This window comes from Balaenoptera physalus (genome assembly GCF_965194825.1).
Source record: "Balaenoptera physalus genome assembly, chromosome: 6".
In the NCBI taxonomy this organism is placed as follows: Eukaryota; Metazoa; Chordata; class Mammalia; order Artiodactyla; family Balaenopteridae; genus Balaenoptera; species Balaenoptera physalus.
This window is the reverse complement of record NC_138885.1, coordinates 113,095,717-113,110,724: the sequence shown is the minus strand read 5'-3', so window position 1 is coordinate 113,110,724 and position 15,008 is coordinate 113,095,717. Positions and strand designations below refer to the sequence as shown.

The 15,008-nt window shown below is 46.5% G+C and overlaps 1 pseudogene across 1 annotated transcript in view; it reads left to right on the top strand.

Moving 5' to 3' along the window:
• LOC309662256 (thioredoxin, mitochondrial-like) overlaps nucleotides 1-15,008 on the top strand; it is a 55,349-nt pseudogene that overhangs the window by 25,640 nt on the left and 14,701 nt on the right. The window contains exons 2-3 of the transcript in view: nucleotides 7,461-7,575; nucleotides 8,603-8,832. The product of the transcript in view is annotated as a thioredoxin, mitochondrial-like (transcript). The remainder of the gene's footprint in view (nucleotides 1-7,460; nucleotides 7,576-8,602; nucleotides 8,833-15,008) is intronic.

The window sequence follows — 15,008 nt, the reverse complement described above, 5'->3', positions numbered from 1 at the left end:
CCTTATAAAGTAAATAGCGTCAACTCCATTCTCCTGATTCAGAGACCAAGGCAGAAAGGTTACCTCGGCCAGGCTCCACACCCATTCAATGGAGGAGCCTCATTCCACCCTGATCCAAGTCACTCCCAGACCACGCAACTTCCAGGACACCTACGACCTTCGTGGGACCACAGTATCGTGACGAAGGTCACAAGAAGGGCTTGTGCCTTTAAACAAGTTCACACGTGCCCAAACATTCCTCTTCATCCCCAAACACAATCTCTCCTCTTCCTCGTTGCAGCCACTCAAAGGCCCGTGAAGGGTAAGAAAATCAACACCCTAATTCCCTCTTCTCAGTCCCCTTCAACCTGAACTCTACCCTGCCCCTCCTCGGCCCTCCCGTTCCAGCACCATGTTCCCTGAGCGTCGGCAGCCCAGGACCACCACGCGCTCCACCTGCCCGCCGTCCTCCGCTCTAGCCGGCGCTGACGGCAGCAGCCCCGCACCTGCCTCTCCCAAAGGTGCACCCACACCTCGGCATCCAAGCATGCAACTTCTCCCCTGGCCACCTCTACCCGCCAAAGGTTCATTGGTAGATAACAGACGTGCTCTGGGGTCTGGACACGTGACACAAAAAATATAAGAACAAATACCATTGAGGAAACTGATACATAAGACAGAGCTGGACGCTCCCGTCAACGCTTTACTATAAGAAAAGTCACATAAACCAGGCAGAAATTATTAAAACTAAGAGAGCAGCATGACTGTCACGAAGACAGGACCCTTGAGGGAGGAAAAACAAAACAGAACAAAATCCAGACAAAATAAATCAATCTCCATACATCATTATGTTTAAATAATTAACGGAACCCTCAGACACCAAACAGCACAGATGCGCCAGTGGTTAACACTTAAACTCCTCGAGTCAGCGTCCCGACCTCTCCATGGCCCTCAATGTCAGTGACCTGATCTCAGCTGCACAGATGCGCTCCCACCACCTCGAACGGGGGCACATCTTGAAGCTGCTCGTGGTCACAGAGAATCACGTCCCTTCCAAAGTCTTCAATGCTGCAAGTTCTACCGTGCCACCCACCTCTCCCACGAGCGGTGCCACAAGCCCCCATGTGCCTCTGCAAACTTTTTAAGTATAAATTGAATTTAAGTTCATAGCAGCACTATTCAGAGTAGTCAAAAGGGAGCGATAACCCAAGTGTCTATCAACAGATGAATGGATAGAAAAAATGTGACTTATACCCACAACGGAATATGACTCAGGCTTGCTCGCTCTCTCTCTCTCTGTCTCTCTCTTTCTTTGGCTGCGCTGGGTCTTCGTTGCTGCGCGTGGGCTTTCTCTAGTTGCGGCGAGCGGGGGCTACTCTTTCTTGCGGTGCGCGGGCTTCTCTTCGCAGTGGCTTCTCCTGTTGTGGAGCATTGCTCCGCGGCATGTGGGATCTTCCCGAACGAGGGCTCGAACCCGTGTCCCCTGCATTGGCAGGCGGATTCTTAACCATTGCTCCACCAGGGAAGTCCCTGACTCAGGCTTTAAAAGGGAAGTCTGACAAATGCTCCAACACGGAATGATCCTCAAGGACATGATGCCAAGTGAAACAAGCCCATCACAAAAGGATGAATTCTGCATGATTCCACTCATGAGTCACCCAGAGTAGTCAAATCCATAGAGACAGACAGCAGAATAGAGGTTATCAGGGGCTGGGGGAGGGGAGGAAGGGGAATCATTGTTTAATGGGGAGAGAGTTTCCATTTGGGCAGATGGAAAAGTTCTGGAGATGGACGGCTGTACAACCATGTGAACGTAGTTAAAGCCACAGAAGTCTACATTTTAGAATGGTTAAAACGGTAAATTTTGTTGTATTTGTTTTATCACAATAAAAAAGGTAAACGAAATTTAAAGTTCAATTCTTCTGTCCCACGAGCCCCATCTCAGGTGCTCACCGACCTCACCTGAACGGCTACCACGTGCCAGCACAGATCACTGAAGGTTTCCGCCCCTGCAGAAAGTGAGTGGCTAACATGGGTTAGTGGCTGCTGACCACGTTTCCCTGGACTAAGGAACTGGCCTGACTGGTACCTCTGAAAAGCTACATTCCCATATTGAACCAGCCCACTGTGCTATCCAGCGTGCATTCATTCATTCATTCATTCATTCAGCAAGCATTGCTGAACACCATTCATCTTGGTGCCAGGCACTTGGTCTGAGTGCTGATAAATAAAAATTATCAAGACATTCTTGGCAGCTAACGCTTCCTAGGATGGCGGAGGAGCACACAGTTTAAAGAGAAATCACAATGTAACGCGACATGTGACCTTTCACCCACATAAGCCAAATGCTAACTGCCTCCGGACTTTGTTCTTTCCAGCACACATTCCAGAATGCTCTACGTTGCTCAAGGGCCAGCTCCCTAACCCAGTGCAGGCAGGTCACGCTGCACCTAGACTTCTGCAGAGTCTCCACTTCTCTCCTCCCCACCCAAGAGCTCATCTTCCCTCCCACTGTCTCAAAGGAAGAATTAGCCTTTACCTTCCCAAAGTTAATCCCGCCAACACTTCTTGATTCCATCCTCTCCTGCCTGTTCTGGGCCCCTCTCCATCCTCATCTCTTACCTCTCCGTATCCATAATTCCAAAGGACCCCCTACCCTTAGTCTACAGACAAGCTCAACTTGCTCTTAGTATAGGGAAAGCCAGGTTGTCCTCTCCTTTCCAATCCAACAGGGCTAGGCAAACTACTTCGGAGAAAGGCCAGGTAATAAACTTCGCAGGCTTTGCAGATCACAGGCCGTCTGTGCTGTATATTGCTCTTTACCCTTCTTTCACTACTCTTTAAAATGCAAAAAGCGCTCTTAGCTTGGGGGCAGGGTGGAGGTGTACAGGGATCTGGCCCGTGGGACACAGGGCGCCAGCTCGATCTACATGGTACTCTCAGATCATTTTTTCTTAGGTACAGTTTTTGATGTGTCCCTTCTCTGTCCAAAAAGACAACACTTGGTGGTCTCCTCTCTTTCCATAGAGTAGGAAGGGTGGGCCTTCAATACCCCAACCCACCCTCTGAAAGTCCCAGCTCCCTCTCCCCTTCAAACACCTTTGAGCACCACCCAAATGGCCCACTCCGTGCCACCCTCCTTGTCCTGCCACCGGGCTGCGACCACACTGTCTAGTGATCCTTGCCCAGATCCATCACACGTGCAGAGCCCCGTGCAAACGCCACCACGTTTACAAAGATCACTGTCTCCGGTTACAGTGACCTTCCTGGCCTGCCACTAACCCAAGCTTCCCTAACCTATCGTGCCATCTCCCCAAGACACCGAGAACAAGTTATTCCTGATATGCTACAGTTGCTCAACGAAGGTTTTCTTAAAGAATGACAACTCTCAACTTATACAATATTGTAACTCAACTATACCTCAATTAAAAAGATTAAAGTAAAATGCACCTGCCCACACAAAGAAAGAATGAGAACTCTCATCTCCACGGGGGCATCAGAAGCAGAATTTGAGCTGTTCTCACCTTGATCACCACTAAGCACCACCACAGCAGGGCTGCACAATTCCTTGTCTGACCTGTGAATCAGAGAACCGGTTCCATTCCTCTGTCTACTGGGAGTGCCTCTCAGGAGACGGCATACCCCATAGGCCATCACCAAAGTCACCTATTTTTATATGATCACTGCTATGGACTGAACGTTTGTGTCCCCCCAAAATTCAGACGTGGAAACCTACTCCCCAGTGTGACAATATCTGGAGGTGGGGCCTTTGGGAGGTGATTAGGTCGTGAGAGCGGAGTCCTCAAGAACAGCAGTAGTGCCCTTATACATGAGACCCCAGAGAGCTCCCTCAGCCCTTCCACCGGTGGGGACACAGCAAGGAAATGACCATCTGTGAACCAGGAAGCAGGTTCTCACCAGCCACCAAATCTGCCTGCACCATGATGCTGGACTTCCAGCCTCCAGAACTGTGAGAAATAAATTTCTGCGGTTTATAAGCCAGCCAGCTTACGCTATTTTGTTAAAGCAGCACGAAGGGACTAAGACAAATCACCCCTGAGCAGATTCAAAGCTCTCAGGTGTCTGGGTAGTCATCAATGTCAAGACCAGCATCAATTAACAAGCATCAGGGGTTAATGCTCCTCAACACAGCCGAAGCCTTTCACGACACAGTGCAGACTGCAGGCAGGTCAAGGTCATTCTTCCACTCACTCCACAGGTACTTAGTAAGCACCTACTATATGCCAACACAGTGCTGGAGAGTGAGGTACAATAGGAAGCAAAACTGCCTCTAACAGCAAACTCTTTAATACAGCCAAACAAGAATGCGACGACATTTCTGAAACCAACATACACAGATCACGCAAGACAGTACACGCCTCAACGGTAAGGACCAAGATCCCTGAGACGCCCCACCTGGCCACCACGCTGTGCTTCGCTCCAAGTGAGCGCTCAATAAATACCGGCCACACAGAACCGCGCTCCAAATGATTACATCAAAAGCCTTCGGTAACTCTGGAAGGAATTAGGACTGACCTTTGAGTAATTACTTCAAGACTGAAAAAGGAACAGCAGCAACGCAGAGCCTCAAAACCACTCCAGGAATAATCAAAATAAGAGAAAGATGTTTGGGAACAGATTCTGCAGTTCAGTTTCTGTTAAACGGAGATGGCTCTCATCCTTCAAGCAGAAGAGAAATTAAAGTCATCGCCTCAATCCAATAGCTGGAAAATGTCTTTATCGTGAAAATTCAATTAGCAGTCTGTGACCTCCACGTCACTTCTCCGTCTGTAGCTCCACTCCCTTCCCGCTGAGGTTAAATGCACCACAGAGGTCAGGAAGCGCCCCATTTAGAAGATGCGCCCTCGCCTTTTTAGAATGAGCTGTGCTTTGATTTTACACCTACGCTAAAGAGGCTGCTGGGTCAACGTTTATACGCGGGTTCCGTGGAAATTATTTCGCAATTATTACCTGTGTGTACCAAACGGAACTTATTTAAGTTTCCAGGGTATTGGCAGTACGACACCACCACCACATGATAAAAGTGCTCAATTCCAATGCTTGGCCAAACAAGAATTGTCCAATACACTTAAAATCTGATAGCTTTTATGTAACAGCCACTTAATAACTACCATAATACCTGCTTGTAAGGTACTTTAAAACATAGAGGGCGTGGACTGAACTCATCATGGGATAAGAATGCCTGTTGCTGTGCACTTCAAGCTGTCAGACTTCATGAAAGATCACGGCACAACTGGGTATCTGACTGGTATAATATGGGTGCCGAGGCGCTCGCTGGCTAATTCAGGCTGATCAATTTCAAGCCATTCTAGTGTAAAGAGTGAATTATTCATAAACGTTTAGGGAACAAATCATATGACCTTAAACATTCATGCCCCCCACCTCAATTTCACCAATCTTTGTCTCCGATACTCTACTGCTGGTCTGTTAAATGTACATCACTGTAATCCTCCCACACCCATGATTCCATTCAAACAGCTCGCTCTAAATAGTCTTTTCACAGTAGGAATGTACAGAGGTACGCCTGGCTACAGAACTTTATATAGAGACTAGTCTATCTATTTATACCCACACAAAGAGAATACAAAGCACGCCGTTCATGAATACTAAGCGCTCAGCATTAATGACACCCCTTAATGATGGGTCTGCTGACCTCTAAGCCAGTGATACACGAAGCACGGATCTGGGCTGAACTCAACCACAGCCAGAGGAGGTCTGCTGGGTGCTGCCCTCCTCTCCCAGGAGCACCAAGTACGACAGCCACAAGCAGAGCCAGTGACCAGGTCGGAATTTCTGGCAACTTGACCCTTCTGGCCTGGTAATTCAGCATCCCTCATGTTTTCAAAATACCACCAAGCATCACTCTGTCCTTACTCTGGGTCTACCGTGTTCGAGGCAGTCCCTTTTTTGCCTTGGAAATTGCGCTGGCCTTAGTGCCGCCTAACACGCATCAGGAATGTCCACAGAGGAGTCCAGAGCAATCTGACGATTTTCTTTGTGCTTAGAACTTGAAAACTGCATTTTCTCAACACCGGGAAAAAGGGAAGTATGTCTTTTCATTGAAGATTTTCACTGAGAAGGAAACCAAAGCTTCGCAAAAACTGTCTTCCCAATTTATCTCCCTAACATCAGAACATTTCTCTGAAGTGTAGCACTGACATTTACAAAATTTCATTTAGACACCGTTAAGGACCATAAGGTTTCTCTGAAAAACCAGAGGGGAGGGGGAAGGGAATGCATGGTTACAAAATAAGAAGGTAGAGAAAACCATCCCAAAGGACGCAGAAAGGAAACACGCTCTCCCATATCCGACACACCTGTGTCAAGTGTTCACGCTATTAGAGCTGAACCGTGTCTCCCCAAAGCTCAGATGCTGAAGCCCCAACCTCCCAGGACCTCAGAATCTGGCTGTATTTGAAGACAGGTCTTTAAAGGGATGATTAAGTTAAATGAGGTCACTAGGGTGGGTCCTACTCCAAGAGGACTGGTGTCCTTGTAAGAAGAGGAGATGAGGACACAGACACACACAGAGGGACAACCACGTGAGGACACAGGGAGGAGACGGCCGTCTACACGCCCAGGAGAGAGGCCTCAGGAGGAACTAGCCCTGCCCACACCTGGATCTCACATTCCAGCCTCCAGCACAGGGAGGAATAAACGTTTTGAAGCCTGCCCCACCCTGTCTGTGGCACTTTGTTACGGCAGCCCTCGCAGACTAATTAATACACGCTATGCCATGCTCTGTGCCAGGCCCTGCTCTCGCTCCGAGGTATGGACAGAAAAAGCAGAAGGGAAGAGCTTTCAAGGTTGGTCTTGCCCCGGGCCCTCGTGTGTTTGGGTGGAACTCCGCTTTTTTCTCTACGCCTCTCTTTTCTCACCTGTATAATGGGATAATATGACATGAAGGCCATCATTAGGATTTCCTGAGAGAGTGAATACGCAGTACCCAACAGAACTCCTCATACATCCCAAGCACGCAATGCACACTATCGTTTTTAAAACTGGGCCGCACCCAGGCCAATTCAACCTGTCTCTATGAGGTAGGAATTGGGCACCAGAAAAATCTGTAAAGCTCCTGGGGGCTGGGGCAGAGGTGGGCACACAGGTGGAGCAGAAAGATGAAGATCAGGAAGCCCGCCGGGCCCAAAGGCTTTTTTACCTTGAATCTCACGATGCCGTTGTTAAATCCACACTATTATTATTCCCAAATTAAGAACAGTGGCCAGCGCTGGGGCAGTTCTGGCAGGGGGTGGGAGAGGCGGAAACAGAGGTAAATAATCTTTTAGGCGCGCCGATCCTACGATCCTACGCGACGGCCCAGGGGAGATGTGTGGGGGCAGCAGGTGACACTGCTCTGAGCCCAGCAGAGCCAGGGCGGGGAGGAGGGTAGCGGATCAGTGAGGCCTCACCCCTCAGGGGGATCTGGGGTACCCCCTGGGCCTCTCCTGCTCCTCATCCAGTTCACCAGCCCAGCCGGCAACGTGCTCACATCAACACGCCCGTCCCGGATCCAGGGTTACCTGCTGATTGCCTATGGGACCGCTTTACAAACAGCCCAGGGAAAATGCTCTTACAGTGACTGTGTTTAATCTTTAATGTGAAACATTCCATTGTTTGAGAAGGGGAGCTGTTTCTAATTGAATACATCTACAAATACGATGAGAAGGTATGAATTAAGGTGAAAGGGTAAAATGTGCCATTGAAAAAACAGATGTATTTTGGAACAAATCCAGAAATGTCTTCCTCCTGTTACATGTTAAGATTTCACGGGTTGAAGTCAAGCCAGAAACACGCATATTTGTGATGGAAAGACAAGTACTACTCCTTAAAATTGAGAGACCAGCAGGATTTTCTCACTTTATTCTGAAAGAAAAATGTAAATACTTTTGAAGGGGTAGTGGGGAAAAAAGGAAACATGCAATACTTTAAAAAAAGAGCACTGTTTTACCACTTTAAAGCCATGGATAATTTAAGAACATAAAAATATGTGATGTGGTCTGTTCATTAAAGTGTAAGATTTAGTATACATTGAATTTTAAACTATAATTTACCCAGACAACAATTTCAAATGTAATGACTGAATATGCTTTAACTGCTTCTAAATCCTGCTGGCAAAATTTAAGGAAACTCTTAATTTCTGCCAATTTATTAAGAAGCAGGCAAACTTGAGTACAGAAAAAAATCATTAATAAAAAAGTTTTCTGAACTTGGTGACCCCACAAGGTCAAGCAGACCCAGAAGCTACTTGTTTAACAAAAGAAGAGGAGCCAAGATGAGAGAAAAGACCACCTCATTCCATTAAAATAACATCTGGCTTCTTATCGACATGTGCTCATTTGAAAGACAACGATAAACAGGATCCTTCTCATGTTCGCTTTTCAAAATTACCCTTTTAAGTCGAGGAATTCATAAATGCTTTCCCTCACGTTTACGAGGTTTTCTATTCTGTCCTGGGTTGTGTTTACGCCTCCATGTGGTGTGTTTCTAGACATTAACCTGTTCATCCACGTTTTGGAGAGGAAAAGCATCTGGAACGGAGGTTTCCTACCAGTTTTCACCCACAGCCTCCTAAGCCCTTCTTGCTCTTCTTCCCTGTCAACAGCCGAGGAAATGCAGCACCCACGACCGAGGGTGGCGTGTCTCAGCCCTGGAAACCAGCGGGACTCCGGCTACTTCGTGGGGCAGCCGTGCAGAACCGCAGACTGCACTCCAGCTCCCCGCGCCTACGCGGATTCTGAGCTCATCGCACTCCTCGGGGGCCCATCCTTCAACCAGCCTGAAATTCTGCATCGCGGGCCAACGCTGAGTGTGCGATCACCCCTCCCAAGATGGGTGAGGGATGAGTGAACAGGAAAGGGAAATGAAGAGGGACCAACTCCCCTTACACAGTAAGTGGGTCACGGGCATGAAACGTACCGCGTGCGGAACACAGTCAGTAATAATGTCATATCTCTGTATGGTGACAGATGGTAGCTAGACTTACCGTGGTGATTATTTTGAAATGTACAGACATAGTGAATCACTATGTTGTGCACCTGGAAATGACACAGCGTTGTAGGTCAATTAAACTTCAAAAACAATCAAACAGACAATCAAAGTCACAGAAAAAGAGATCAGATTTGTGCTTACCAGAGGAGGGGGCTGGGAGCAGGTGGAAGTGGACGAAGGCAGTGAAACGGTACAAACTCCCAGTTATAAAGATAAATAAGTACTAGGAATATGTAATGTACAGCATGGTGAATATAATCAACACTGCTGTATGTTACACATGAAAGTTAAGAGAGCAAATCCTAAGAGCTCTAAATAATTATTAGAAAATTATCAACAACAAAGACAGAAAAAGATTCCTGTCCAGAGCTGAAGCGATTGACCAGTGTCTAGCTGACCTGCTGGCAATAAGAAGTCAGGACTTGGACAAGGCTCAAGGAAACCGGCTAAAAGCAAAATACTTTGTGTAATTTCTCCCTCCTCTTAGATGGGCAGGCACGGGGCAGATAAAGGACATTCCCCAAGACTTTCATTAAAACTAAATTTGTTACAGGAGCTTAAATGTCCTGATCTCTGGAGAGCAGAGACAAAGGTGCATAATGGAGATGTCAAAAAATTCTACTTCCTGGGAATTCCCTGGCCGTCCAGTGGTTGGAACTCCGTGCTTTCACTGCCGAGGGCCTGGGTTCGATCCCTGGTGGGGGAACTAAGATCCCGCAGGCCACGTGGTACAGACAAAAAAAAAAATTTCTACTTCCTGCTTCTCCCCTCTTCACAGTAGGTGCCTTCTGAATTATTACTGTAAAGAGAAGCAATCTTTTTTTTTTTTAAGTAGGAGATAAATATATTATTCTACCAAAGGACAAATGAATGTCCACGTGGATCCTGACGAGAGTGAAATGAGGTGTGCTCCTGGTGCCCGGACGGTATGGAGAACAAGACCATCGCTAGCTGCAGGCGTCTGCATGCACAGTGCAGGTCTCTGCTTCCCTTTACATACAAAGCTACGCTGCAAACTCAGTATCCACAAAGGGAAAAATAGGCACAAACACCAAAACCGAAGCTAACGTATCAATCATTTCAAATTAAACAAACAAAAACGCTGCTGTGGAAACCTGGAACTACTTGCGGTCGACATTTAGTGTCATGAAAACCAAAGCTTCAGCCATTCTCAGCAAACGACCTCAGCCAAAGACCTGAAGTTTGGAGGTGAGTCCTATGTCTCACCTCCACAGCCCACAATGTGGTCTGGGTTGTGAATGTAACTTTTGTATTTATTTACTCTCTGTAACACCAGTAATACAGCATCAACCAAAATGACAGTTTTCTCTTTTAAAAAGCCTCTAATGTGAAATGCAAAAAGTAAAAAAATAAAAGATTTAATGACAACCATGATGGATGAAATGTATTTCTGGAAAAAAACAACAACAAATAAACAGCCAGACTGAAGGCACCCAGAGACTTTTATCACAACCCAGTTCCAGCGCTCTCTCACATCTTTTAAAGTTTGAATCACGTATTCGACAAAAAGTCTGGTTTTGGGGAGCCCTGAGGGCATCCGTCAATGAAAGCAGCTGATTTATAAACAGAATTAAGTGATTATGAAAACACTGCGGCGTCATGAAATGCTTAAAAAGCACAGCATTGTTCCAAAGTTTCCTCGTGCACCTGCAACTGGGATATTGTCATCTGGTTCTGAAACACAAATATTTTTTCAGCTTTAAAAACACGCACAATCCTGTAGATCCAAAACGTGCCCAGTACCCTGTCAACGTTGTTCTTTCTTCCCCAAATCACATCATTAATAGCTATGCCTCTGGAGGGATGTCCAATCTTTAAGCTGGCAGATCTCAGTCACAACACATGTGTGTGTATACACACACACACACACACACACACACACATCGTGGCAGGGGAATACATCTGTGTCCCACTTTATTCAGGGACTTCAATATCAGCCCCTCGTCACCTCTGGGGACCCCATCAGTGATCTCTAGATGCTTTTTCATTGCATATCCCTCTCAGTGAAAACCTTTTAAGCATTAACTCCAACTCATGTAACCTATTAACTAGAGATAACACACAACAAACATTATATGCATTTTTCATAGACCACAAATAGACATTTTGTAACTATTAAATAAAAATACATAAACAGAGAACTTAAGTTTCTTCCTGCACTCCAGTAAATCCCATTGTCACTGCCAGAGGATATGCAGTCCACTTGGGAGCCCACTTTGTGAATTAAAACCTGAGACAAGGCATTTCTGTCACCCTCTACCCCAACTAAACATGGAGACTATTGGTGTCAAGGAAATGTACTAGGAGGCCCATGAAATTTATCAGGCAAGTCTAATTTCCACAGGCCTCTCCCCTTGTTCTCATCTGGTCTACAACAGTTTCTGTCATGCACTGGACACATGAGATCATTACTTCTTATTTTCACCAACTTCTGAGCTGGGTGCCCCTCCAACGCTGTTTCTCCTGGCAAGGCTTTTTGAAGAATTACGCTACAGATCTCTGGAAATTGTTGAAACTGGCACAGAATCATCGTGCATCTTAGAAATACAAACCTAATGTGATATTTTTTCATAATCAAATTAGGAGTTAAACCAAAGCGCGTCTCCCAAGACTGACCTGTGACTGTCAGGGACTGGCAACCCTTGTTTTTACGTTGATCACTGTGAATACTTGAGTCTTTACCAACACAGAGTTGGCATTCAAGTTTCAAGGGATTAGAATGCCTGATAAGATTCTGCTGGGAAAAGAACCTAAGGCAAGGACCCAAGTTTATTCTGTCTCCCAAATGAATCAAATGGTAGAGACATCAGTTCTCTGCTCAACTGCTTTTCTAAATACAGCCTAAAACTCGGCAACCACCTGGAACTTTATAGGTGCTGAGAATTATGTCTGCATACCGGTGCTACAGATGTCTGCATCATATGAACGGGGTAACATCCCTCCAACTCCACTTTCTCATTTCTCATCTTCAAACGGATGTCAAGATAAGAAGGGTACCTCGACGGGTAGAGCTGACCCAGCTAAGGCTAAAAATCACCCCAACGCACTAGAAACAAAAAGCACTGCTCAGTTACACAGAATTTTCTCCAGTTCCCAATCATGACTTACGTGGTCTTACCATATTAAAGTATTTGTTATTACTGATTTAAGAAATAAAATGGCATCACATACAGTAAGCTTCTTTTGCCCAAATTTCCATCTATTGGAAAGTTTAAACAAGCAGAAGTGTTTGCAAATTCGATACCGGATGTTCACACAAACTCTAAAGCCCAATGACAACGGGCAAGTCTATAATAGTATGAGCCAAGCTCTCCCAAGAAGCGGACAGTGTCCCTCTAGCCTTGCTCCAACATGGATGAGGCTGGGTGTCCAGGTTGCGGTAGACATGAGGAAAGTCTTCAACATCTTGGAGAGAGAGAAGGTGATCATCACGCCGGTGGGGCGGTGGGGGGGGGGGGGGGAGGGGCGGGGAGAGTCCTCACCTCCTCCTGCCTCTGTATTCTCCCTGGGGGTTGGTGTTAAGTGTTCCAGAAAGGAAAGTGCTCCGGGCTGGCTATCTCGGGTCATATTCTGGGTTCCAGGCTCAAGGGAAGTAAGCAGAGAAAAACTCTCATGTTTTCTTTACAGTATTCAAGCTCCATCCACCACGATAGGAAAAAATGACAGGAATTCAAGGCAGAGACACTCTCTTCAAGAATAAACACTATGAATTTTGCCGTGAGCATTGTTTGTGCTTATTTTACAGGGTCTCCTGAAACTGGGAAACTACAACACTCGTAAGAGTTATTCAGAGGCACCCCACAGCCCAAAGTGTCTTCTGAATTGCTGGGGTCTTTTTTTACAGTAAAACATGCAACTAACTTAGCAATGTTAAGTTGAATATTGTTTACTTCAATCATGGGTAAAATGTTAGTTAAAGCATGGAACATAGTTTACTCAAATTGCTAGTTAATATAAAACCACCATAATCCTTAACCTACAAAAGTGTTAAAAAAAAAAAAAAAAAAAAAGAGCCTACGCAACATTTAACGTGTGCCTTTTCCACATTACAATCCGCAAACACGGGGTAGGAGAGGCCTCAAGATCAGCTCATCAAGCCTTTCACTCTACACGTGAGGACACACACAGGTTCAACAACTTCACACAAGCAGACAGGCAACACAAGGCAGGACACAAGTGACCAAAACGCCAGGCAAAGGATTCTCTAGAAAACATGATATTCCTTATTTGATCACAAATAGTGAAATTACGACCCAAGGTAAAATTCAGGTGAACAACCACATAGAAACACAGACGTAGGAATTTATTTCTACAACAAACTAATGCAAACACAACTGGATATTTTTAGTGTACTTTTTGGTCACGTTATCAACCCACTGGGAAAACCACGCCTCTTAATGTGTGTCCTGTTTTTGAAACTAAAGACATGAGTCTAACCTACTGATGCATTTTACATAGTACTGCTCCAGAAACAGTCTCTGAAAGTGCATCCAAAAATGTCCCATCTCAACTGATTTGGCAGCAAGGATCAACTGGCATAGGAAATGTGCAAATCCTATAGGCAGCTCCAACAAGATAGCCGATATTTTTTCACTATGATTTCTTACAAGTATTAAGAAGCTCTAAGTTTTGGCTTTTCCTTGCTTTTGATAATATCCACAGTGCAAAATCATTCTGAGAAAAACACATGGGCCCAAGTGTGCCACAGTATAAAATTCATGAGTCAAGGAAGGTGCTCGAAGAGTGGAGAGATTCACTATTAGGCATTTCATCCTGAGTTAAAATGTGATTACCAAGACCAGGAGAGCAGAGCTGATCGGCAGGTGCCCCGAGTTAGGGGCTGAGAGAGCGGGGAGTATGGAGGGAAAGCACCACGGACACCTTTGGGGTGACGGAATTTAGTTGTTTGGTATCCTGATGATGGTGGTGGTTACAGAAATTTAAGCATGCTGAAATTCATCATTTATCACATAGTAAATTTAGGAAATATACAGAGAATACATATGTGTCTGAATACAGCACGTGTGTGTGTTTGTGTGCGTATGCCAGCCCTGAAATTTAACTTAAGAAAAGCAAGCAAGCAATTGATGGAGACCACCGTAACTAAAAAAGATATATTATTACTGTCATTATTGGATATTTCCACACCAATTCCCAACTTCAGAGTAGAGGAAAACCTAAGGACACTGGGCTCCAAGCATGATAATAATCCTCCTTCTGTTAATACAAGCCTGAGAAACAGATTTTATTTTCTTTCTCTCTCAAGAAGAAAACTAAGGCCAGAGAAGGTAACATGTGCCCAGAGGCGGTCAGTGCATGGTGAGCTGGCTGCAAACCAAGTGTCCCCGACCCCATGACCACCAGGAGCCCACAGGGCCCCCAACCAGGCTGGGCTTGGCGCTCCTCTTGGGCGGGGGGGGGTCACAGGCCACGGGGCCACGGGCTGGCTCAGGAGGACCAGACTCCAGGCGCCAGCAGTGCCCATTCGTGGGAGAGGGCCCCACTGCAGGTCCGCACCCAGCTGCCCCCAGCCGTTCACGAATCAACTACTCACAGGAGAGGACAGGGCCTGAAACAGCATCCAGAGTCCTGCAGGCCGCAAACGCCTCCCACACTGATGTGTCCGCCCGCCCTCCCAAGCACGGCGGTGGAGGTTACCCCAAGTCCAGGTTAACCGACATCTCGCTGGGCACAGAGAGGGTCCGAAAACAGCAGACAGGTACCAGGTGTTCCCCTGATAAATACCCAAGTCCCAAGAAGCCGACCAAAGGTGAGACCCGCTAAATCTGCAATGACATCCGCAAAACCAGCAGCAAGGAGCCCTGCAGGCGCGCTGGCATCGGGGCTCTAAAATACTCGAGTTGAGACAGAGCTCAGGCGACTCGCAGCCGCCCCCCCGCCCCCAACACCTCCTGGCCTTGCGCCGCTCCCGCCATCCACTTCCCACCTCCTCCTTTCCCTTCTCATTTACTTCCTAATGTATCCCAAAACGGCCTACG